Source organism: Carcharodon carcharias, chromosome 9 (assembly GCF_017639515.1).
Source record: "Carcharodon carcharias isolate sCarCar2 chromosome 9, sCarCar2.pri, whole genome shotgun sequence".
NCBI classification, from domain to species: Eukaryota; Metazoa; Chordata; class Chondrichthyes; order Lamniformes; family Lamnidae; genus Carcharodon; species Carcharodon carcharias.
In genome coordinates this window covers 81555706-81579487 of record NC_054475.1, presented here as the reverse complement: position 1 = coordinate 81579487, position 23782 = coordinate 81555706, and the positions used below count along the sequence as shown (strand labels likewise).

General features: G+C 55.4%; 1 protein-coding gene across 3 annotated transcripts in view; it reads left to right on the top strand.

The window, feature by feature from the left end:
- LOC121282088 (T-cell-specific guanine nucleotide triphosphate-binding protein 2-like) overlaps window positions 1-23782 on the top strand; it is a 62034-nt gene that overhangs the window by 4178 nt on the left and 34074 nt on the right. The window lies entirely within an intron of this gene.

Below are 23782 nucleotides of genomic sequence, written 5' to 3'. Positions count from 1 at the left end.
CAGTGTTCACCCACCCACCGCAACACTGCTCACTCCCGACAGTGTTCACCCCCCAAACCAACACTGTTCACTCCTAACCATGTTCATCCCCTCACCCCAACACTGCTCACTCCCGACAGTGTCCACCTTGCCCACCCCAACACTGCCCACTTCTTACAGTGTCCACCTCGCCCACCCCAACACTGCCTACTCCTGACAGTGTTCACCCATCCACCCCAACACTGCTCGCTCCCGACAGTGTCCACCTCGCCCACCCCAACACTGCTCACTCCTGACAGTGTTCACCCCCCTGACCCAACACTGCTCACTCCCAACAGTGTTCACCCCCCACCTCAACACTGCTCATTCACGACAGTGTTCACCCCACTGACCCAACACTGCTCACCCCCGACAGTGTTCACTGCCTTCCACCACTGCTCACTCCCAACAGTGTTCACCCCCCACCCCAACACTGTTCACTCCCAACAATGTTCACAACCCCCCCAAACACTGCTCACTCCCAACAGTGTTCACCCCCCACCCCAACACTGCTGTCTCCTGATAGTGTTCACCCCCCCACCGAAACACTGATCACTCCCAAAGTGTTCAACCCCCCACCCAAACGCTGCTCAAGCCTGATAACGTTCAAACCCCCCACCCCTACAATGTTCCCTCCTGACAGCATTCAACCCACCACCCGTACAATGCTCACCCCAGGTAGTGTTCACACCCCCACCCAAACACTGTTTACTTTCAACAGTGTTCACACCACCCCACCCAAACACTGCTCACTCTTAACATAGTTCAAACACCCACCCCAACACTGCTCACTCCCGACAGTGTTCAACACCCCACCCAAACACTGCTCACTCCCGACAGTGTTCAACTCCCCCTACCAAAACAGTGCTCACTCCCAACAGAGTTCAATGCCCCACCCCAACACTGCTCACTCCCGACAGTGTTCAAGTCCCCCTACCAAAACAGTGCTCACTCCCAACAGAGTTCAATGCCCCACCCCAACGCTGCTCACTCCCGACAGTGTTCAAACCCACACTCAAACACTGCTCACTCCTGACAGTATTCACCCCCACCACAACACTACTGTCTCCTGACAGTGTTCACCAACCCCCAACAAAACACTGCTCATTCCTGACAGTGTTCAAAACCCCACCCAAATGCTGCTCACTCCTGACAGCGTTCAACACCCCACCCCTACAATTCACACTGCTGATAGTGTTCATCCCCCCATCCCAACACTGCACACCCCCGATAGTGCTCACATCCCCCACCCGAACATTGTTCACTCTCAACAGTGTTCACGCCCACACCCAAACACCGCTCACTCCTGATAGTGCTCACCCGCCCATACCAATACTGCTCAGTGCTGACAGTTTTCACCCCCCACCCCAACGCTGCTTACTTCCGACTGGGTCCACCTCGCCCAACCCAACACTGCTCACTTCCGAAAGTGTTCACACCCCACACCCCAAAGCTGCTCACTCCCGACAGTATTCACTGCCACACCCTAACACTGCTCAGTCCTGACAGTGTTCACCGCCCTGACCCAAAACTGCTCACCCAAAACAGTGTTCACTGCCCTCACCTCTGCTCACTCCTGACAGTGTTCACACACCCACCACGACGCAGCTCACTCCAGACAGTGTTCAACCCCCCCACCCCAACACTGCTAACTCCCTACAGTGTTCACCCCCATGCCTCAACAATGCTCACTCCCGACAGTGTTCACACCCCCCACCCCAACACTGCTCACTCCCGACAGTGATCACTGTCCTCACCCCACACTGCTCACTCCTGACAGTGTTCACCCTCCACCCAAACACTCCTCACTCCCGACAGTGTTCACAACCAGCCCAAACACTGCTCACGCCCAAAGTGTTCAACCCCCCACCCAAACGCTGCTCACTCCTGACAGCGTTCAACCGCCCACACCTGAAATGCTCACCCCTGGTAGTGTTCACACCCCCATCTAAACATTGTTCACTGTCAACAGTGTTCACCCCCCCAACCCAAACACTGCACACTCTCAACAGTGTTCAACCCCACACCCAAACACTGCTCACTCCCAACAGTGTTCACCTCCACCCCAACACTACTGTCTCCTGAGAGTGTTCACCACTCCACCCCCCGAAACACTGCTCATTCCTGACAGTGTTCAAAACCCCACCCAAACGCTGCTCATTCCTGACAGTGTTCAACCCCGCACCTCTACAATTCTCACTCCTGATAGAGCTCATCCCGCCATCCCAACACTGCTCAGCCCCAGTAGTGTTCACACCCGCACCCGAACATTGTTCACTCCCGACAGTGTTCACACACCCACCCAAACACTGCTCACTCCTGATAGTGTTCACCCCCTCATCCCAATACTGCTCAGTGCTGACAGTTTTCACCCCCACCCCAACGCTGCTCACTCCCGACAGTGTCCACCTCGTCCACCCCAACACTGCTCACTCCCGACAGTGTTCACCCCAACTCCAACACTACTGTCTCGTGACAGTGTTCACCACCCCGGCCCCCACCGAAACACTGCTCATTCTCGACAGTGTTCAAAACCCCACCCAAACGCTGCTCACTCATGACAGTGTACAACCCCCCACCCCTACAATTTTCAATGCTGATAGTGTTCATTCCCCATCTCAACACTGCTCACCCCGGTAGTGTTCACACCCACACCCAAACATTGTTCACTCTCGACAGTGTTCACACCCCCACCTCAACACTGCTGACTCCCGATTGTGTTCACTGCCCGCGCCACTGCTCATTCCTGATAGTATTCAGCCCCCTCTTCAACACTGCTCACTCCTGATAGTGTGCAACCCCCCATCCCAACACTGCTCATTCCTGACATTGTTCACCCCCCCTGCCCCTATACTGCTAACTCCCAAAAGTGTTCACACCCTCACCCCAACACTGCTCACTCCCGACAGAGTTCACATCCTCACCCAAACACTGTGAACTCTCAACAGTGTTCAATCCCCCCCACCCAAACACTGCTCACTCCCGACAGTGTTCATCCCCACCCCAACACTACTCTCTCCTGACATTGTTCACCACCCCCGCCGAAACACTGCTCATTCCTGACAGTGTTCACCCCTGCACCCCTATACTGCTCACTCCCAAAAGTGTTCACCACCGCACCCAAACACTATTACCTCTCAACAGTTTTCACAGCCCCCACCCAAACACTGCTCACTCCCAAAGTGTTCACCTCCCACCCAAACACTGTTACCTCTCAACAGTTTTCACAGCCCCCACCCAAACACTGCTCACTCCTGACAACGTTCAACCCCCCCACCCCTACAATGCACACTCCTGACAGCGTTCAACACCCCACTCCTACAATGCTTACCTCCGGTAGTGTTCACACCCCCACCCAAACATTGTTCACTCTCGACAGTGTTCATACCCCCACCCAAACACTGTTCACTCCCGACAGTGTTCACACACCCACCCCAACACTGCTGACTCCCGATTGTGTTCACTGCCCGTGCCACTGCTCATTCCTGACAGTATTCAGCCCCCTTTCCAACACTGCTCACTCCTGATAGTGTGCAAACCCCCATCCCAACACTGCTCATTCCGATGTTCTTCACCCCCCCGCCATCCCTATAATGCTAACTCCCGAAAGTGTTCACACCCTCACCCCAACACTGCTCGCTCCTGACAGAGTTCACATCCCCACCCAAACACTGTGAACTCTCAACAGTGTTCAACACCCCCCACCGAAACACTGCTCACTCCCGACAGTGTTCATCCCCACCCCAACACTACTGTCTGCTGACATTGTTCACCACCCCCGCCGAAACACTGCTCACTCCCGACAGTGTTCACCCCCGCACCCCTATACTGCTCACTCCCAAAAGTGTTCACACCTTCACCCCAACACTGCTCTCTCCCGACAGAGTTCACACACCCCCACCCAAACACTGTTACCTCTCAACAGTTTTCAAAGCCCCCACCCTAACACTGCTCGCTCTCAACAGTGTTCACCCCCCCGACCAAAACACTGCTCACTCTCAACAGTGTTCAAACCCCCCGACCGAAACACTGTTCACTTCCAAAATGTTCAACCCCCCACCCAAACGCTGCTCATTCCGACAACATTCAACCCCCCCACCCCTAAAATGCTCACTCCTGACAAAGTTCAACCCCCCACCCCTACAATGCTCACTCCTGACAGCGTTCAACCCTCCACCCCTACAATGCTCACCCCAGGTAGTGTGCACTCTCGACTGAGTTCACACCCCCACCCAAACATTGTTCTCTCTCAACAGTGTTCACCTCCCGACCGAAACACTGCTCACTCCCAACAGAGTTCAACCCCCGACCCCAACACTGCTCACCCCTGACAGTGTTCACCCCCACCCAAACACTACTGTCTCCTGACAGTGTTCACCACCACCCCCCACCCCCTGAAACACTGCTCATTCCCGACAGTGTTCAAAACCCCAATCAAACGCTGTTCACTCCTGACAGTGTTCAACCCCCCACCCCGACACTGCTCACCCCCGGTAGAGTCCATACTCCCACGTAAACATTGTTCACTGTCGACAGTGTTCACACCACCACCCAAACATTGTTCTCTCTCAACAGTGTTCACCTCCCGACCGAAACACTGCTCACTCCCAACAGTGTTCATCCCCACCCGGACACTACTGTCTCCTGACAGTGTTCACCACCCTCCCCCACCAACCCCCGAAACACTGCTTATTCCCGACAGTGTTCAAAACCCCACCCAAACGCTGTTCACTCCTGACAGTGTTCAACCCCCACCCCGACACTGCTCACCCCCGGTAGTGTTCACACCCCCACCCAAACATTGTTCACTCTCGACAGTGTTACCACCCCCAGCCAAACATTCTTCACTCCCGAAAGTGTTCACACCTCCACCCCAACTCTGTTTACTCCCGATAGTGTTCACCCCCCTACCCCAACACTGCTCACTCCCGACAGTGTTCACTGCCCCCACCCCCACACTGCTCACTCCCGACAGTGTTCACTGCCCTCACCCCAACACTGCTCACTACTGACTGTGTCCACGCCCCCACCCAAACATTGTTCACTCTCGACAGTGTTCACACCCCCATCCCAAAACTGCTCTCTCCCGACAGAGTTCACACCCCACCCAAACACTGCTCACCCCCAACAGATTTCAACCCCCCCACCCCAACACTGCTCACTCCCGACAGTGTTCACCGCCACCCGAACACTACTGTCTCCTGACAGTGTTCACCGCCCCCCGAAAAACTGCTCATTCCCGACAGTGTTCAAAACCCCACCCAAACGCTGTTCACTCCTGACAGCGTTGAAACCCCCATCCCTACAATGCTCACCTCCGGTAGTGTTCACACCCCCACCCAAACATTGTTCACTCTCGACAGTGTTCACACACCCACCCAAACATTGTTCACCCTCGACAGTGTTCACACCCCCACCCAAACACTGCTCACTCTTGGTAGTGTTCAGCCCCCCATCCAAATACTGCTCAGTGCTGACAGTTTTCACCCCCCACCCCAACACTGCTGACTCCCGATTGTGTTCACTGCCCGCGACACTGTTCATTCCTGACAGTGTTCAGCCCGCTCTCCAACGCTGCTCACTCCTGACAACGTTCAACACCCCCCCCCCACCCCCGCCTACAATTCAGACCCCCGGTAGTGTTCACACCCCCACCCAAACATTGTTCATTCTCGACAGTGTTCACACCCCGACCAACCCCAACCAAACGATTTTCACTCCTGACAACGTTCAACACCCCCCCACCCCGACACTGCTCACCCCCGGTAGTGTTCACACCCCCCCAAAACATTGTTCACTCCCGACAGTGTTCACACCCCCACCCCAACACTGCTGACTCCCGATTGTGTTCACTGCCCGCGCCACTGCTCGTTCGTGACAGTATTCAGCCCCCTCTCCAACACTGCTCACTCCTGATAGTGTGTAACCCCGCCCCCCATCCCAACGCTGCTCATTCCCGACAGTGTTCAACCCCCACCCCTATACTGCTCACTCCCGAAAGTTTTCACACCCCCATCCCAACACTGCACTCTCCCGACAGACTTCACACCCCCACCCAAACACTGTTAACTCTCCAAAAGTGTTCACACAGCTCCACCCAAACACTGCTCACTCCCGAACGTGTTCACCCCCAACCAAACACTACTGTCTCCTGACAGTGTTCACCACCGCCCCCCACTCCCTGAAACACTGCTCATTCCCGACAGTGTTCAAAACCCCATTCAAACGCTGTTCACTCCTGACAGTGTTCAACACCCCACCCTGACACTGCTCACCCCCGGTAGAGTCCACACTCCCACGTAAACATTGTTCACTGTCGACAGTGTTCACACCCCCACCTAAACATTGTTCGCTCCCGACAGTGTTCACACCCCCACCTAAACATTGTTCGCTCCCGACAGTGTTCACACCCCCACCCAAACACTGCTCAGTGCTGACAGTTTTCACCCCCACACCCCAACACTGCTTACTCCCGACTGTGTTTTACGCCCCCACCCCAACACTGCTCACTCCCGACAGCGTTCACTGCCCGCACCCCAACACTGCTCACTCCCGACAGTGTTCAGCCCCCATCCCAACTCTCCTGTCTCCTGATAGTGTTCACCCCCCACCAAAACAGTTCTCACTCCCAAAGTGTTCAATCCCCCACCCAAAAGCTGCTCATTCCTGACAACTTTCAACACCCCCACCCCTACAATGCTCATTTCTGACAACGTTCAAACCCTCCCTCCCTACAATGCTCACAACTGACAGCATTCAACCCCCCACCCCTACAATGCTCACCCCCGGCAGTGTTCACACCCCCACCCAAACATTGTTCACTTTCAACAGTGTTAACACACCCACCCAAACACCGCTCACTCCCGACACTGTTCACCCCCACACGAACACTACCGTCTCCTGACAGTGTTCACCACCCCCCCAACGAAACACTGCTCATTCCCGACAGTGTTCAAAACCCCACCCAAACGCTGTTCACTCCTGACAGCGTTCAAAACCCCACCCCGACACTGCTCACTCCCGGTAGTGTCCACACCCCCACCCAAACATTGTTTACTCTCGACAGTATTCACACCCCAAACCAACACTGTTCACTCCTAACCATGTTCATCCCCTCACCCCAACACTGGTCACTCCCGACAGTGTCCACCTCGCCCACCCCAACACTGCCCACTCCTTACAGTGTCCACCTCGCCCACCCCAACACTGCCCACTCCTGACAGTGTTCACCCATCCACCCCAACACTGCTCACTCCCGACAGTGTCCACCTCGCCCACCCCAACACTGCTGTCTCCTGACAGTGTTCACCCATCCACCACAACATTGCTCAGTCCCGACAGTGACCACCTCGCCCACCCCAACACTGCTCACCCCCCTGACCCAACACTGCTCACTCCCAACAGTGTTCACCCCCCACCTCAACACTGCTCACTCACGACAGTGTTCACCCCCCACCCCAACAGTGCGGTCTCCTGATAGTGTTCACCCCCCCACCGAAACACTGATCACTCCCAAAGCATTCAACCCCCCACCCAAACGCTGCTCACTCCTGACAACGTTCAACCACACCCACCCCTACAATGCTCCCTCCTGACAGCATTCAACCCACCACCCGTACAATGCTCACCCCCGGTAGTGTTCACACCCCCACCCAAACACTGTTTACTTTCAACAGTGTTCACACCACCCCACCCAAACACTGCTCACTCTCAACAGAGTTCAAATACCCACCCCCACACTGCTCACTCCCGACAGTATTCAACACCCCCACCCAAACACTGCTCACTCCCGACAGTGTTCAAACCCACACTCAAACACTGTTCACTCCCGACAGTGTTCACACACCCACCCCAACACTGCTGACTCCCGATTGTGTTCACTGCCCGCGCCACTGCTCATTCCTGACAGTATTCAGCCCCCTTTCCAACACTGCTCACTCCTGATAGTGTGCAAACCCCCATCCCAACACTGCTCATTCCGATGTTTTTCACCCCCCCCCATCCCTATAATGCTAACTCCCGAAAGTGTTCACACCCTCACCCCAACACTGCTCGCTCCTGACAGAGTTCACATCCCCACCCAAACACTGTGAACTCTCAACAGTGTTCAACACCCCCCACCGAAACACTGCTCACTCCCGACAGTGTTCATCCTCACCCCAACACTACTGTCTGCTGACATTGTTCACCACCCCCGCCGAAACACTGCTCATTCCCGACAGTGTTCACCCCCGCACCCCTATACTGCTCACTCCCAAAAGTGTTCACACCTTCACCCCAACACTGCTGTCTCCCGACAGAGTTCACACACCCCCACCCAAACACTGTTACCTCTCAACAGTTTTCAAAGCCCCCACCCTAACACTGCTCGCTCTCAACAGTGTTCACCCCCCTGACCAAAACACTGCTCACTCTCAACAGTGTTCAACCCCCCCGACCGAAACACTGTTCACTTCCAAAATGTTCAACCCCCCACCCAAACGCTGCTCATTCTGACAACATTCAACCCCCCCACCCCTAAAATGCTCACTCCTGACAAAGTTCAACCCCCCACCCCTACAATGCTCACTCCTGACAGCGTTCAACCCTCCACCCCTACAATGCTCACCCCAGGTAGTGTGCACTCTCGACTGAGTTCACACCCCCACCCAAACATTGTTCTCTCTCAACAGTGTTCACCTCCCGACCGAAACACTGCTCACTCCCAACAGAGTTCAACCCCCGACCCCAACACTGCTCACTCCTGACAGTGTTCACCCCCACCCAAACACTACTGTCTCCTGACAGTGTTCACCACCACCCCCCACCCCCTGAAACACTGCTCATTCCCGACAGTGTTCAAAACCCCAATCAAACGCTGTTCACTCCTGACAGTGTTCAACCCCCCACCCCGACACTGCTCACCCCCGGTAGAGTCCATACTCCCACGTAAACATTGTTCACTGTCGACAGTGTTCACACCACCACCCAAACATTGTTCTCTCTCAACAGTGTTCACCTCCTGACCGAAACACTGCTCACTCCCAACAGTGTTCATCCCCACCCGGACACTACTGTCTCCTGACAGTGTTCACCACCCTCCCCCACCAACCCCCGAAACACTGCTTATTCCCGACAGTGTTCAAAACCCCACCCAAACGCTGTTCACTCCTGACAGTGTTCAACCCCCACCCCGACACTGCTCACCCCCGGTAGTGTTCACACCCCCACCCAAACATTGTTCACTCTCGACAGTGTTCCCACCCCCAGCCAAACATTCTTCACTTCCGAAAGTGTTCACACCTCCACCCCAACTCTGTTTACTCCCGATAGTGTTCACCCCCCTACCCCAACACTGCTCATTCCCGACAGTGTTCACTGCCCCCACCCCCACACTGCTCACTCCCGACAGTGTTCACTGCCCTCACCCCAACACTGCTCACTACTGACTGTGTCCACGCCCCCACCCAAACATTGTTCACTCTCGACAGTGTTCACACCCCCATCCCAAAACTGCTCTCTCCCGACAGAGTTCACACCCCACCCAAACACTGCTCACCCCCAACAGATTTCAACCCCCCCACCCCAACACTGCTCACTCCCGACAGTGTTCACCGCCACCCGAACACTACTGTCTCCTGACAGTGTTCACCGCCCCCCGAAAAACTGCTAATTCCCGACAGTGTTCAAAACCCCACCCAAACGCTGTTCACTCCTGACAGCGTTGAAACCCCCACCCCTACAATGCTCACCTCCGGTAGTGTTCACACCCCCACCCAAACATTGTTCACTCTCGACAGTGTTCACACACCCACCCAAACATTGTTCACCCTCGACAGTGTTCACACCCCCACCCAAACACTGCTCACTCTTGTTCAGCCCCCCATCCCAATACTGCTCAGTGCTGACAGTTTTCACCCCCCACCCCAACACTGCTGACTCCCGATTGTGTTCACTGCCCGCGACACTGTTCATTCCTGACAGTGTTCAGCCCGCTCTCCAACGCTGCTCACTCCTGACAACGTTCAACACCACCCCCCCCCCCCCGCCTACAATTCAGACCCCTGGTAGTGTTCACAACCCCACCCAAACATTGTTCATTCTCGACAGTGTTCACACCCCGACCAACCCCAACCAAACGATTTTCACTCCTGACAACGTTCAACACCCCCCCACCCCGACACTGCTCACCCCCGGTAGTGTTCACACCCCCCCAAAACATTGTTCACTCCCGACAGTGTTCACACCCCCACCCCAGCACTGCTGACTCCCGATTGTGTTCACTGCCCGCGCCACTGCTCATTCGTGACAGTATTCAGCCCCCTCTCCAACACTGCTCACTCCTGATAGTGTGTAAACGCCCCCCCATCCCAACGCTGCTCATTCCCGACAGTGTTCAACCCCCACCTCTATACTGCTCACTCCCGAAAGTTTTCACACCCCCATCCCAACACTGCACTCTCCCGACAGACTTCACACCCCCACCCAAACACTGTTAACTCTCCAAAAGTGTTCACACAGCTCCACCCAAACACTGCTCACTCCCGAACGTGTTCACCCCCAACCAAACACTACTGTCTCCTGACAGTGTTCACCACCGCCCCCCACTCCCTGAAACACTGCTCATTCCCGACAGTGTTCAAAACCCCATTCAAACGCTGTTCACTCCTGACAGTGTTCAACACCCCACCCTGACACTGCTCACCCCCGGTAGAGTCCACACTCCCACGAAAACTTTGTCCACTGTCGACAGTGTTCACACCCCCACCTAAACATTGTTCGCTCCCGACAGTGTTCACACCCCCACCTAAACATTGTTCGCTCCCGACAGTGTTCACACCCCCACCCAAACACTGCTCAGTGCTGACAGTTTTCACCCCCACACCCCAACACTGCTTACTCCCGACTGTGTTTTACGCCCCCACCCCAACACTGCTCACTCCCGACAGCGTTCACTGCCCGCACCCCAACACTGCTCACTCCCGACAGTGTTCAGCGCCCATCCCAACTCTCCTGTCTCCTGATAGTGTTCACCCCCCACCAAAACAGTTCTCACTCCCAAAGTGTTCAATCCCCCACCCAAAAGCTGCTCATTCCTGACAACTTTCAACACCCCCACCCCTACAATGCTCATTTCTGACAACGTTCAAACCCTCCCTCCCTACAATGCTCACAACTGACAGCATTCAACCCCCCACCCCTACAATGCTCACCCCCGGCAGTGTTCACACCCCCACCCAAACATTGTTCACTTTCAACAGTGTTAACACACCCACCCAAACACCGCTCACTCCCGACATTGTTCACCCCCACACGAACACTACCGTCTCCTGACAGTGTTCACCACCCCCCCAACGAAACACTGCTCATTCCCGACAGTGTTCAAAACCCCACCCAAACGCTGTTTACTCCTGACAGCGTTCAAAACCCCACCACGACACTGCTCACTCCCGGTAGTGTCCACACCCCCACCCAAACATTGTTTACTCTCGACAGTATTCACACCCCAAACCAACACTGTTCACTCCTAACCATGTTCATCCCCTCACCCCAACACTGGTCACTCCCGACAGTGTCCACCTCGCCCACCCCAACACTGCCCACTCCTTACAGTGTCCACCTCGCCCACCCCAACACTGCCCACTCCTGACAGTGTTCACCCATCCACCCCAACACTGCTCACTCCCGACAGTGTCCACCTCGCCCACCCCAACACTGCTGTCTCCTGACAGTGTTCACCCATCCACCACAACATTGCTCAGTCCCGACAGTGACCACCTCGCCCACCCCAACACTGCTCACCCCCCTGACCCAATACTGCTCACTCCCAACAGTGTTCACCCCCCACCTCAACACTGCTCACTCACGACAGTGTTCACCCCCCACCCCAACAGTGCGGTCTCCTGATAGTGTTCACCCCCCCACCGAAACACTGATCACTCCCAAAGCATTCAACCCCCCACCCAAACGCTGCTCACTCCTGACAACGTTCAACCACACCCACCCCTACAATGCTCCCTCCTGACAGCATTCAACCCACCACCCGTACAATGCTCACCCCCGGTAGTGTTCACACCCCCACCCAAACACTGTTTACTTTCAACAGTGTTCACACCACCCCACCCAAACACTGCTCACTCTCAACAGAGTTCAAATACCCACCCCCACACTGCTCACTCCCGACAGTATTCAACACCCCCACCCAAACACTGCTCACTCCCGACAGTGTTCAAACCCACACTCTAACACTGCTCACTCCTGACAATGTTCACCCCCACCCCAACACTACCGTCTCCTGACAGTGTTCACCACCCCCCCACCAAAACACTGCTCATTCCTGACAGCGTTCAACACCCCACCCCTACAATTCACACTGCTGATAGCGTTCATCCCCCCATCCCAACACTGCACACCCCCGATAGTGCTCACATCTCCCACCCGAACATTGTTCACTCTCAACAGTGTTCACACCCGCACCCAAACACCGCTCACTCCTGATAGTGTTCACCCCCCCATACCAATACTGCTCAGTGCTGACAGTTTTCACCCCCCACCCCAACGCTGCTCACTCCCGACAGTGTTCAACCCCCCGACCCCAACACTGCTAACTCCCTACAGTTTTCACACCCCCCACCCCAACACTACTCACTCCCGACAGTGATCACTGTCCTCACCCCAACACTGCTCACTCCTGACAGTGTTCACCCCCCACCCAAACACTGCTCACACCCGAAGTGTTCAACCCCCCACCCAAACGCTGCTCGCTCTTGACAACGTTCAACCCCCCCAGCCCTACAATGCTCACTCCTGACAGCGTTCAATCGCCCACCCCTGAAATGCACACCCCCGGTAGTGTTCACACCCCCACCCAAACATTGTTCACTTTCAACAGTGTTAACACACCCACCCAAACACCGCTCACTCCCGACATTGTTCACCCCCACACGAACACTACCGTCTCCTGACAGTGTTCACCACCCCCCCAACGAAACACTGCTCATTCCCGACAGTGTTCAAAACCCCACCCAAACGCTGTTTACTCCTGACAGCGTTCAAAACCCCACCACGACACTGCTCACTCCCGGTAGTGTCCACACCCCCACCCAAACATTGTTTACTCTCGACAGTATTCACACCCCAAACCAACACTGTTCACTCCTAACCATGTTCATCCCCTCACCCCAACACTGGTCACTCCCGACAGTGTCCACCTCGCCCACCCCAACACTGCCCACTCCTTACAGTGTCCACCTCGCCCACCCCAACACTGCCCACTCCTGACAGTGTTCACCCATCCACCCCAACACTGCTCACTCCCGACAGTGTCCACCTCGCCCACCCCAACACTGCTGTCTCCTGACAGTGTTCACCCATCCACCACAACATTGCTCAGTCCCGACAGTGACCACCTCGCCCACCCCAACACTGCTCACCCCCCTGACCCAATACTGCTCACTCCCAACAGTGTTCACCCCCCACCTCAACACTGCTCACTCACGACAGTGTTCACCCCCCACCCCAACAGTGCGGTCTCCTGATAGTGTTCACCCCCCCACCGAAACACTGATCACTCCCAAAGCATTCAACCCCCCACCCAAACGCTGCTCACTCCTGACAACGTTCAACCACACCCACCCCTACAATGCTCCCTCCTGACAGCATTCAACCCACCACCCGTACAATGCTCACCCCCGGTAGTGTTCACACCCCCACCCAAACACTGTTTACTTTCAACAGTGTTCACACCACCCCACCCAAACACTGCTCACTCTCAACAGAGTTCAAATACCCACCCCCACACTGCTCACTCCCGACAGTATTCAACACCCCCACCCAAACACTGCTCACTCCCGACAGTGTTCAAACCCACACTCAAACACTGCTCACTCCTGACAATGTTCACCCCCACCCCAACACTACCGTCTCCTGACAGTGTTCACCACCCCCCCACCAAAACACTGCTCATTCCTGACAGCGTTCAACACCCCACCCCTACAATTCACACTGCTGATAGCGTTCATCCCCCCATCCCAACACTGCACACCCCCGATAGTGCTCACATCTCCCACCCGAACATTGTTCACTCTCAACAGTGTTCACACCCGCACCCAAACACCGCTCACTCCTGATAGTGTTCACCCCCCCATACCAATACTGCTCAGTGCTGACAGTTTTCACCCCCCACCCCAACGCTGCTCACTCCCGACAGTGTTCAACCCCCCGACCCCAACACTGCTAACTCCCTACAGTTTTCACACCCCCCACCCCAACACTACTCACTCCCGACAGTGATCACTGTCCTCACCCCAACACTGCTCACTCCTGACAGTGTTCACCCCCCACCCAAACACTGCTCACACCCGAAGTGTTCAACCCCCCACCCAAACGCTGCTCGCTCTTGACAACGTTCAACCCCCCCAGCCCTACAATGCTCACTCCTGACAGCGTTCAATCGCCCACCCCTGAAATGCACACCCCCGGTAGTGTTCACACCCCCACCCAAACATTGTTCACTGTCAACAGTGTTCACCCCCCAACCCAAACACTGCACACTCTCAACAGTGTTCAACCCCCCACCCAAACACTGCTCACTCCCAACAGTGTTCACCTCCACCCCAACACTACTGTCTCCTGAGAGTGTTCACCACTCCACCCCCCGAAACACTGCTCATTCCTGACAGCGTTCAACCCCGCACCTCTACAATTCTCACTCCTGATAGAGTTCATCCCGCCATCCCAACACTGCTCAGCCCCAGTAGTGTTCACACCCGCACCCGAACATTGTTCACTCCCGACAGTGTTCACACACCCACCCCAACACTGCTGACTCCCGATTGTGTTCACTGCCCGTGCCACTCCTCATTCCTGACAGTATTCAGCCCCCTCTCCAACACCGCTCACTCCTGATGGTGTGCAACCCCCCCCATCCCAACACTGCTCATTCCGACAGTGTTCACCCCCCGCACCCTTATACTGCTCACTCCCAAAAGTGATCACACACTCACCCCAACACTGCTTGCTCCCAACAGTGTTCACACCCCCATCCCAATGCTGCTCCCTCCCGACAGGTGTTCACACCCCCACCCAAACACTGTTACCTCTCAACAGTTTTCACACCTCCCACCCAAACACAACTCACTCCCAACAGTGTTCAACCACCCACCCCAACATTGCTCCCTCTCGACAGTGTTCAAGCCCCCCACCCAAACACTGCTCACTCCCGACAGTGTTCACCCCACCCCAACACTACCGTCTCCTGACAGTGTTCACCCCCGCCACCGAAACACTTCTCATTCCCGACAGTGTTCAAAACCACACCTAAACACTGCTCATTCCTGACATCGTTCAACCCTACACCCCTGCAATGCTCACCCCCGGTGGTGTTCACACCCCCACCCAAACATTGTTCACTCTCAACAGTGTTCACTGCCCCACCTCAACACTGCTCACTCTTGACGGTGTTCAACCCCCCGACTGAAATACAGCTCACTCCCAACAGAGTGCAACATCCCACTCTAACACTGCTCACTCTTGACGGTGTTCAACTCCCCACCCAAATGCTGCTTACTCCTGACAGTGTTCATACCATCCCTCCTCAACATTGCTCACTCCCGAAGTGTTCACACCCCCCACCCCGAAACATTGCTCATTCCCGACAGTGTTCAGAGCCCCACCCAAACGCTGCTCACTTCTGACAGCGTTCAACCCCCCACCCCGACACTGCTCACCCCCGGTAGTGTTCACACCCCCACCCAAACATTGTTCATTCTTGACAGTGTTCACAACCCCACCCAAACATTGTTCACTCCTAACAGTGTTCACACCCCCATCCAAACACTGCTCACTCCTGATAGTGTTCACCCCCCCATCCCAATACTGCTGACTCCCGATTGTGTTCACTGCCCACGCCACTGCTCATTCCTGACAGTATTCAGCCCCCTCTCCAACGCTGCTCACTCCTGATAGTGTGCAACCCCCCCTCATCCCAACACTGCTCATTCCCGACAGTGTTGAACCCCCACCCCTATACTGCTCGCTCCCAACAGTGTTCACACCCTCACCCCAACATTGCTCGCTCCCGACAGTGTTCACACCCCCATCCCAACGCTGCTCTCTCCCGACAGAGTTCACACCCCCAACAAACACTGTTAACTCTCAACAGTGTTCACACAGCCCCACCCAAACACTGCTCACTCCCGACAGTGTTCAAAACCCCACCCAAACGCTGCTCACTCCTGACAGCGTTCAACCCCACAACCCTACACTGCTCACCCCCAGTAGTGTTCACAACCCCACCCAAACATTGTTCACTCTCAACAGTGTTCACTGCCCCAACCCAACACTGCTCACTCTCGACAATGTTAAACCCCCCACCCCAACACTGCTCACTCCCGACAGTGTTCAACCCTCCCACCCAAATGCTGCTCACTCCAGACAGTGATCACTGAACTTACCCCAACACTGCTCACTCCTGACAGTGTTCACCCCCACTCCAACACTACTGTCTCGTGACAGTGTTCACCCCCCCCCAACCGAAACACTGCTCATTCTCGACGGTGTTCAAAACCCCACCCAAACGCTGCTCACTCATGACAGTGTTCAACCCCCCACCCTTACAATTTTCACTGCTGATAGTGTTCATTCCCCCACCCCAACACTGCTGGCTCCCGATTGTGTTCACTGCCCGCGCCACTGCTCATTCCTGACAGTATTCAGCCCCCTCTCCAACACTGCTCACTCCTGATAGTGTGCAACCCCCCATCTCAACACTGCTCATTCCTGACATTGTTCACCCCCTGCCCCTATACTGCTAACTCCCAAAAGTTTTCACACCCTCACCCCAACACTGCTCGCTCCCGACAGAGTTCACATCCCCACCCAAACACTGTGAACTCTCAACAGTGTTCAACCGCCCCCCACCCAAACACTGCTCATTCCCGACAGTGTTCATCCCCACCCCAACACTACTGTCTCCTGACATTGTTCACCACCCCCGCCGAAACACTGCTCATTCCCGACAGTGTTCACCCCCGCACCCCTATACTGCTCACTCCCAAAAGTGTTCACCACCACACCCAAACACTGTTACCTCTCAACAGTTTTCACAGCCCCCACCCAAACACTGCTCACTCCCAACAGTGTTCAACGTCCCACCCAAACGCTGCTCACTCCTGACAACGTTCAACCCCCCACCCCTACAATACACACTCCTGACAGCATTCAACCCCCCACCCCTACAATGCTCACCTCCGGTAGTGTTCACACCCCCACCCAAACATTGTTCACTCTCGACAGTGTTCACACCCCCACCCAAACACTGTTCACTCCCGACAGTGTTCACACACCCACCCCAACACTGCTGACTCCCGATTGTGTTCACTGCCCGCGCCACTGCTCATTCCTGACAGTATTCAGCCCCCTTTCCAACACTGCTCACTCCTGATAGTGTGCAACCCCCCCCATCCCAACACTGCTCATTCCGACATTGTTCACCCCCCCCCCCACCCCTATAATGCTAACTCCCGAAAGTGTTCACACTCTCACCCCAACACTGCTCGCTCCCGACAGTGTTCATCCCCACCCCAACACTACTGTCTGCTGACATTGTTCACCAACCCCACCGAAACACTGCTCATTCCCGACAGTGTTCACCCTCGCACCCCTATACTGCTCACTCCCAAAAGTGTTCACACCCTCACCCCAACACTGCTCTCTCCCGACAGAGTTCACACACCCCCACCCAAACACTGTTACCTCTCAACAGTTTTCACAGCCCCCACCCTAACACTGCTCGCTCTCAACAGTGTTCACCTCCCCGACCAAAACACTGCTCACTCTCAACAGTGTTCAACCCCCCTGACCGAAACACTGCTCACTTCCAAAATGTTCAACCCCCCACCCAAACGCTGCTCATTCTGACAACATTCAACCCCCCCACCCCTAAAATGCTCACTCCTGACAAAGTTCAACCCCCCACCCCTACAATGCTCACTCCTGACAGCGTTCAACCCTCCACCCCTACAATGCTCAGCCCAGGTAGTGTGCACTCTCGACTGAGTTCACACCCCCACCCAAACATTGTTCTCTCTCAACAGTGTTCACCTCCCGACCGAAACACTGCTCACTCCCAACAGAGTTCAACCCCCAATCCCAACACTGCTCACTCCTGACAGTGTTCACCCCCACCCAAACACTACTGTCTCCTGACAGTGTTCACCACCACCCCCCACCCCCTGAAACACTGCTCATTCCCAACAGTGTTCAAAACCCCAATCAAACGCTGTTCACTCCTGACAGTGTTCAACCCCCCACCCCGACACTGCTCACCCCCGGTAGAGTCCACACTCCCACGTAAACATTGTTCACTGTCGACAGTGTTCACACCCCCACCTAAACATTGTTCGCTCCCGCCAGTGTTCACACCCCGACCCAAACACTGCTCACTCCTGATAGTGTTCACCCCCCCCACCCCAATATACTGCTCAGTGCTGACAGTTTTCACCCCCACACCCCAACACTGCTCACTCCCGACTGTGTTCACCCCCCCACCCCAACACTGATCACTCCCGACAGCGTTCACTGCCCTCACCCCAACACTGCTCACTCCCGACTGTGTTCAACGTCCCACCCAAACGCTGCTCACTCCTGACAACGTTCAACCCCCCACCCCTACAATACACACTCCTGACAGCATTCAACCCCCCACCCCTACAATGCTCACCTCCGGTAGTGTTCACACCCCCACCCAAACATTGTTCACTCTCGACAGTGTTCACACCCCCACCCAAACACTGTTCACTCCCGACAGTGTTCACCCCCACCCCAACACTGCTGACTCCCGATTGTGTTCACTGCCCGCGCCACTGCTCATTCCTGACAGTATTCAGCCCCCTTTCCAACACTGCTCACTCCTGATAGTGTGCAACCGCCCCATCCCAACACTGCTCATTCCGACATTGTTCACCCCCCCCCCCCCACCCCTATAATGCTAACTCCCGAAAGTGTTCACACCCTCACCCCAACACTGCTCGCTCCCGACAGTGTTCATCCCCACCCCAACACTACTGTCTGCTGACATTGTTCACCAACCCCACCGAAACACTGCTCATTCCCGACAGTGTTCACCCTCGCACCCCTATACTGCTCACTCCCAAAAGTGTTCACACCCTCACCCCAACACTGCTCTCTCCCGACAGAGTTCACACACCCCCACCCAAACACTGTTACCTCTCAACAGTTTTCACAGCCCCCACCCTAACACTGCTCGCTCTCAACAGTGTTCACCTCCCCGACCAAAACACTGCTCACTCTCAACAGTGTTCAACCCCCCTGACCGAAACACTGCTCACTTCCAAAATGTTCAACCCCCCACCCCTACAATGCTCACTCCTGACAGCGTTCAACCCTCCACCCCTACAATGCTCAGCCCAGGTAGTGTGCACTCTCGACTGAGTTCACACCCCCACCCAAACATTGTTCTCTCTCAACAGTGTTCACCTCCCGACCGAAACACTGCTCACTCCCAACAGAGTTCAACCCCCAATCCCAACACTGCTCACTCCTGACAGTGTTCACCCCCACCCAAACACTACTGTCTCCTGACAGTGTTCACCACCACCCCCCACCCCCTGAAACACTGCTCATTCCCGACAGTGTTCAAAACCCCAATCAAACGCTGTTCACTCCTGACAGTGTTCAACCCCACACCCCGACACTGCTCACCCCCGGTAGAGTCCACACTCCCACGTAAACATTGTTCACTGTCGACAGTGTTCACACCACCACCCAAACATTGTTCGCTCCCGCCAGTGTTCACACCCCGACCCAAACACTGCTCACTCCTGATAGTGTTCACCCCCCCCACCCCAATATACTGCTCAGTGCTGACAGTTTTCACCCCCACACCCCAACACTGCTCACTCCCGACTGTGTTCACCCCCCCACCCCAACACTGATCACTCCCGACAGCGTTCACTGCCCTCACCCCAACACTGCTCACTCCCGACTGTGTTCACCCCCCCATCCCACCACTGCTCACTCCCGACAGTGTTCATTGCCCGCACCCCAACACTGCTCACTCCCAACAGTGTTCAGCCCCCATCCCAACTCTCCTGTCTCCTGATAGTGTTCACCCCCCCACCAAAACACTTCTCACTCCCAAAGTGTTCAATCCCCCACCCATAAGCTGCTCACTCCTGACAACTTTCAACACCCCACCCCTACAATGCTCACTTCTGACAATGTTCAAACCACCCCCCTACAGTGCTCACTCCTGACAGCATTCAACCCCCCACCCCTACAATGCTCACCCCCGGTAGTGTTCACACCCCCACCCAAACATTGTTCACTTTCAACAGTGTTCACACACCCACCCAAACACCGCTCACTCCCGACACTGTTCACCCCCACCCGAACACTACCGTCTCCTGACAGTGTTCACCCGCACCCCCCCTCCCGAAACACTGCTCATTCCTGACAGTGTTCAAAACCCCACCCAAACGCTGTTCATTCCTGACAGCGTTCAAAACCCCACCCCGACACTGCTCACCCCCGGTAGTATCCACACCCCCACCCAAACATTGTTCACTCTCTACTGTGTTCACACCCCTACCCAAACACTGCTCAATCCTGATATTGTTCACCTTCCCATCCCAATACTGCTGACTCCCGATTGTGTTCACTGCCAGCGCCACTGCGCATTCCTGACAGTGCTCAGCCCCCTCTCCAATGCTGCTCACTCCTGAAAGCATTCAACCCTCCACCCCTACAATGCACACCCCTGGTAGTGTTCACACACCCACCCAAAAAATGTTCACTCTCAACAGTGTTCACCCCCCGACCGAAACACTGCTCACTCCCAACAGAGTTCAAACCCCACCCCAACACTGCTCACTCCCGACAGTGTTCAAATCCCCCACCCAAACAAGCTCACTCCCGACAGTGTTCACCTCCACCCCAACACTACTGTGTCGTGACAGTTCACCCCCCACACCCAAACACTGCTCATTCCCAACATTGTTCAAAACCCGATCCAAACGCTGCTCACTCCTGACAGCGTTCAACCCCGCACCCCGACAATGCTCACCTCCAGTAGTATTCACACCCCCACCCAAACATTGTTCACTCTCGACAGTTTTCACTGCCCCACCCCAACACTGCTCACTCTCGACACTGTTCAACCACCCGACCGAAACACTGCTCACTCCTAACAGAGTTCAACCCCCCCGCACCCCAACACTGCTCACTCCTGACAGTGTTCAACCCCCCCCAACCCAACTCTACTTACTCCCGACTGTGTTCACTGCCCCACCATAACACTGCTGACTCTCGACAGTGTTCAAACCCTCACCCAAATGCTGCTTACTTCTGACAGTGTTCATACCCTCCCACCTCAACATTGTTCACTCCCGAATTGTTCACACCCCCCACCCCAACACTGCTCACTCCTGACAGTGTTCACCCCCCTGACCCAACACTGCTCAGCCAAAACAGTGTTCACTGCCCTCGCCTCTGCTCACTCCTGACAGTGTTCACACACACACCACAACGCTGCTCACTCCAGACAGTGCTCAACAACCCCACCCCAGCACTGCTTACTCCCTACTGTTCACCCACACACCCGAACACTGCTCACTCCCGACAGTATTCACTAACCTCACCCCAACACTGCTCACACCTGACTGTGTTCACCCCCCTCCAACCCCAATAAAGCTTACTCCCGACAGTGTACACTGCCTGCACCCCAACACTGCTCACTCCCGACAGTGCCAACCCCCACCCCAACACTGCTGCCTCCTGATAGTGTTCACACCCCCACCGAAACACTGCTCATTCCCGACAGTGTCCACTCCCCACCCCAACACTGCTGCCTCCTGTTAGTGTTCACCCCCCCAAACAAACGCTGCTCACTCCTGACAGCGTTCAACCCCCACCCCTACAATTCTCTCTCCTGATAGTGTTCATCCCCCAGATCCCAACACTGCTCACCCCCAGTAGTGCTCACACCCCCACCCAAACATTGTTCACTCTCGACAGTGTTCACACACCCACCGAAACACTGCTCACTCCTGATAGTGTCCACCTCGCCCACCCCAACACTGCTCACTCCCGACAGTGTTCACAACACCACCCCAACACTGCTGACTCCCAATTGTGTTCACTGCCCGCGCCACTGCTCATTCCTGACAGTATTCAGCCCCCTCTCCAACACTGCTCACTCCTGATAGTGTGGAACTCTCCCCATCCCAACACTGCTCATTCCCGACAGTGTTCAGCCCCCACCCCTATACTGCTCACTCCCGAAAGTTTTCACACCCTCACCCCAACACTGCTCGCTCCCGACAGTGTTCACACCCCCATCCCAACACTGCTTTCTTCCGACAGAGTTCACACCCCAACCAAACACTGCTAACTTTCAACAGTGTTCACACACCCCCACCAAACACTGCTCACTCTCAACAGTGTTCACCCCCCGACCGAAACACTGCTCACTCCCGACAGCATTCAACCCCCACCCCTATACTTCTCACTCCCGAAAGTTTTCACACCATCATCCCAACACTGCTCGCTCCCGACAGTGTTCAAACCCCCCCGACCCAAACACAGCTCATTACCGAGAGTGTTCAAAACCGCACCCAAACGCTGCTCACTCCTGACAGCATTCAACCCCGTACCCCTACAATGCTCACCTCCAGTAGTGTTCACACCCCCACCCAAACATTGTTCACTCTCGACAGTGTTCCCTGTCCCATCCCAACACTGCTCACTCTCGACAGTATTCAACCCCCCGACCAAAACACTGCTCACTCCCAATAGAGTTCAACCCCCCCCACCCCAACACTGCTGACTCTCGACAGTGTTCAACCCCCCACCCAAATGCTGCTTACTCCTGACAGTGTTCATACCCTCCCACCTCAACATTGTTCACTCCCGTAGTGTTCACACCCCCCACCCCTACACTGCTCACACCCGACAGTGTTCACCCCCCTGACCCAACACTGCTCAGCCAAAACAGTGTTCACTGCCCTCACCTCTGCTCACTCCTGACAGTGTTCACACGTCCACCACAATGCTGCTCACTCCAGACAGTGTTCGACAACCCTAGCCCAGCACTGCTCACTCCCTACTGTTCACCCATATACCCGAACACTGCTCACTCCCGACAGTATTCACTGACCTCACCACAACACTGCTCACGCCTGACTGTGTTCACCCCCCCACACCAACACTGCACACTCCAGACAGTGTTCACTGCCTGCACCCCAACACTGCTCACTCCCGACAGTGTCCACCCCCCACCCCAAACACTGCTGCCTCCTGATAGTGTTCACCCCCCCACCGAAAGACTTCTCATTCCCTACAGTGTTCAAAATTCCATCCAAACGCTGCTCACTCCTGACAGCGTTCAACCCCCACCCCTACAATTCTCACTCCTGATAGTGTTCATCACCCCCATCCCAACACTGCTCACCCCCAGTAGTGTTCACTCCCCCACCCAAACATTGTTCACTCTCGACAGTGTTCACACACCCACCGAAACACTGCTCAATCCTGATAGTGTCCACCCCCAAGACCCAACACTGCACAGCCAAAACAGTGTTCACTGCCCTCAGCTCTGCTCACTCCTGACAGTGTTCACACACCCACCACAACGCTGCTCACTCCAGACAGTGTTCAAAACCCCACCCCAACACTGCTAACTCCCTACTGTATTCACCCACACACCCCAATACTGCTCACTCCCGACAGTGATCACTGAACTTACTCCAACGCTGCTCACTCCTGA